Raw genomic sequence first — 3,946 nt, forward strand, 5'->3', positions numbered from 1 at the left:
CCGAAGAATAATAGAAGGGTCTTCCGCTGAAGACGGAAGACCCTAATAATAAGAAACAGAGTAAAAACAATATGTTCCCCAACTTCGTTTGGGGAACATAATAATAACTAGAGCAAAGCTCGTTGCAAAGCAACGAGTAGGTCTTCCGTCATGTTTGACCGGAATTGGCTTTCATTTTAAACAGAAATGAGAAATAACGTCCAAAAATGGTTTGATTCCACTAAATCCATGTTAATTATTGCAAAAATAAGCCATTTTTTGTTACTTCCGGTTTGACCGGAAGTGACGACGACGGACGGAAAATTAATTATAATGCTCCCAGAGACATATGTTACCAGAAAACTTGTCAAGAACGGCAAAAATACGCGTTTTCCGACTACTTCCGGTTTGACCGGAAGTGATGACGCCGGACGTATTTTGACGACTTCAGTAGATTAAGCTTGACATTTTAGACAATTTTGTTTCTTTGACGAATAACAAATTCTCAATACTTTTTGAGATAAAAAGGAAAAACTTTCGGCCCCTCCAGGCCCCTGATTTAAGGGGCCAGCCCTTTTTTCGAGATGTCATTTGAAAGATCTTAAAATTCTACACTTTTTTGTTCTACATGCTTTAACAAAATATTTCTAGGTAAAAAGTTATTGTTGAAAAAGTGCTTAAAATTTTGAAATTCTTGATAGGACTATTTTCGGGCCAAAGCGAGCGTCGGCGCTTCGTACTTCCGGTAGTTGTCATATACTTAGTGCACTTCTCCAAAGGTTGCTCTAGCATCACTGAAAATTTCAAGCTTCTGTGTAAAGTGCTTTTTGAGAAAACTGCCGGACAAAGTGACCCTCTAAAATTCACTAAATTGCAGGAAACTCCGAACCGGAAGTGACGTCATCAAAATAAAAAAATATATATCTAGATTTTTTGATGTTCTATCAAACCTGAATGTTTCATGAAAATCGATCAAGCCGTTTTCGAGAAATCGCGCGTACAAAATCGGTAAGAAAAAAAAACAATAATAATAAAAATAGTGGAAAAGAAACCTAAGAAAAACAATAAGGTCTTCCGCTGAAGACGGAAGACCTTAATAAGAAACAGAGTAAAAACAATATGTTCCCCAACTTCGTTTGGGGAACATAATTAGGTTTAAAGCAGAAACTAAGGGCTTTGAAATACATTTTTAGTTTTTAAAAAAAAACGTAGTTCATAGATTAATTGAAGGAAAAAATACATATCTCGTAAAATGTAAGCCTTTGATCTTTGAATCTGTTTCGGTTTTGTGCTGATTGCAATTGATAAACATTTCTTCATCTCATTGATCTGCCTTACGTCAAGGGCCTAGATATAGAATAATTTACCAGTCTGACACACATTTAATACAATTTATTCCATCGTCGAGGGTATATTTAAGTACCCAGGTAGCACAAAACATTTTCAAAACATTTTATTGGTGTTGTAAAAAGGTTTTTTCGAAACATTTCAGAATAAACATTTTAAAAATGTTTTTAAAACATTACCTCTTCTCATAATAACATTTTTAAAACATTTTTAAAATGTTTTCAAGAAGCTTATGATTAAATCCTTTTGGAACATTTTTCTAAAATATTTTTGAAACGTTTTAAAAATGTTTCAAAAGGTATGCTTAGCTTTCAAATATCAAAGATTTTTATATTACGTTTTAAAAACGTTCTAAAAACATGAAATGAAACATTCTTTTCCATAAATCTGAAACATTGCATGAATACGTTTCTGAAACATTTGGAAGGAACGTTGTCAAAATGTTTTTGAAACATTCTTAATTCATTTAAGGAACATTTTTCTTAAAATATTCTAAGGGTACGTATAGCTTCCAAATATTAAAGATTTTATAAAAGGTTTTAAAAACGTTCTTAAAACATGAAAGAAACATTCTTTTTCTGTAAATCAGAAACATTGCACATACGTTTTTGAAATATTTTTAAGGAACATTTTAAAATATTTTTAAAACATTCTTAATATCGCTGTTAGTTAAAAACATTCAATTCCGGATATTTTTCGGACTAGGCAGTGAAAATATGCTATTTAAAACATTAACTAAAATAATTATTTTCACCACAATTGAAACATTTTAATTATAGTTTTTGTAACATTTTTTGGAAACATTTTCAAAATGTTTCTGAAACATTTATGTATTTGGGGCATAATTTAATTCATAAAGTAACTTTAAGAGTATGTTGTGAAAAAGATTTTAGAACATTCAATTTAATGTGTTTTCTTTTTTTAAAGACTTCATTTTTCATTGCTGCAACATTTTTTAATGTTATTTTCAAAATGTTCTTAAAACATTCAAATAATGTATGATTGCGATTTTCCTAAAATTCAGTTTATGAAGAAAAAAAGAATACAGGCACGTAGCATCGTTTTTGAAAGTGGGGGGGGGGCAAACAGAGAATTTTTTTTTACTTACCTGAAAAAAATTGACAAGCAAAAAAAAAAAAAAAAATTAAAAGTCCTTTGATTAAAACAAATAAAAAATCCAACAATAGGCAAACAAAAAAATTTTAAAATATAAATAAATGTATAAAATCATATTAAGCATTTAATAAAACTCTTGATGTCTTTTTAAAAAAATGTTCTTCATCAAATCTATGATCCACTCCCAGAATTTTACTCTGAGGCATTAGATAGGGATTGGCACACTGGTCAGTTTCAGTGTCATGATAACCTATTATGCAATTTTCCTGCTGGGCAGCGCGTTACAGAGTATAGTGGTTTGCTGCTTATCTAGGCCAAATTTTGAATTCTGGTTAACAAGATGTGCGCGCTTACTTTGTGCCGATTTGAATGAGAAGACTTTGCACCATAAAACCACAATAATAACCTCGGGATTTATTAACTTTAAATGGTAAGAATTATTCCTTTATCATAGACTTTAAAAGATCATTTAAAAATGACTTTTATACTACCAGTGCATGATCAATAACTCTGTACAAATGTATGTAGCAATGACATATAGCGTTAAGGTTATATACATGTATTTGATTTGAATATTTCATTCTTAGGGCAACACAATATTATTATATCCTTGATTTAAGTATTCGTTGTCTTTGTGGAATGTTAATCATCAAACAATATGCTGATTTAAAAATGACATTTCTCTTCAGCATGGTGTTGGTTGCATCATCCGTATTTTCAAATTCCCACATTCAAAAGGCCCTCCTTTGGTGAAGGCAAAGGTGTACGTAAATACTATTACTCTTCAATAATATTGTCAAAGTAATTATTTTTCTGCTTTTTTTCAATGCAAATGAGGAAAGAACTTTAAATTTGATATAATTACTTAAAATATTTTTCGAATATTTTCATTGATCGTCTTAAGATACATTAGATGTAGAACGCTGATACAAACACAATTTTCCTTATCTTTACAGGTTGTGCTATTCTTTCCGAGGGGCAGATTCCTTATCAGCCTTTTCAGTGTATGTGATTCTAACTAAGTCTTATAGATCCGCCACTCTGTTCGACCTATACAGTGAACATAGGATTTCTGTGATTCTGTTTTTTAAATTCAGTGAATGGATTAGACGCTGTTTTCACCCTTTAAAATCCCGGTGACTTGAAAGAAAATAAATTAAAATTTGTACCGAGAATGGAATTTAAATGTGATTAACATATTGAATATGTGTTTGTATTAAAGGTTCAAAAATTAAATATAATTTGTGTTTATTTCTTTTAAAATATAAACATATTTTTATTTAATGAGAAAAAGTAAAATTTCAGGAAAAATACTTTTGTAAGCTCGGCTTGAATGTTTTGAAAACGTTTTAAAAACCAAACAAATTAAGCGTGAATGAAACATTTTTGAAAATGTTTTTGTTACATTTTAAAACAATGTTATGATAACATTTGTTGAAATATTTCGTAAAATGTTTTAAAAACATTTAAAAAAACCATACAAAATCACGTGATTAAAACATTG

At 30.0% G+C, this 3,946-nt stretch overlaps 1 long non-coding RNA gene across 1 annotated transcript; it reads left to right on the forward strand.

The window, feature by feature from the left end:
• Positions 1 to 2,613: 2,613 nt before the first annotated feature.
• LOC134269951 (uncharacterized) lies at positions 2,614 to 3,485 on the forward strand. The gene is made up of 3 exons (XR_009992686.1): positions 2,614 to 2,872; positions 3,132 to 3,205; positions 3,399 to 3,485. It is a non-coding gene; the product is annotated as an uncharacterized LOC134269951 (long non-coding RNA).
• Positions 3,486 to 3,946: the final 461 nt, after the last annotated feature.

This window comes from Saccostrea cucullata, unplaced genomic scaffold (assembly GCF_032062105.1).
Source record: "Saccostrea cucullata isolate Sc308-1 unplaced genomic scaffold, CSIRO_AGI_Scuc_v1 ctg17763, whole genome shotgun sequence".
NCBI lineage: Eukaryota > Metazoa > Mollusca > Bivalvia > Ostreida > Ostreidae > Saccostrea > Saccostrea cuccullata.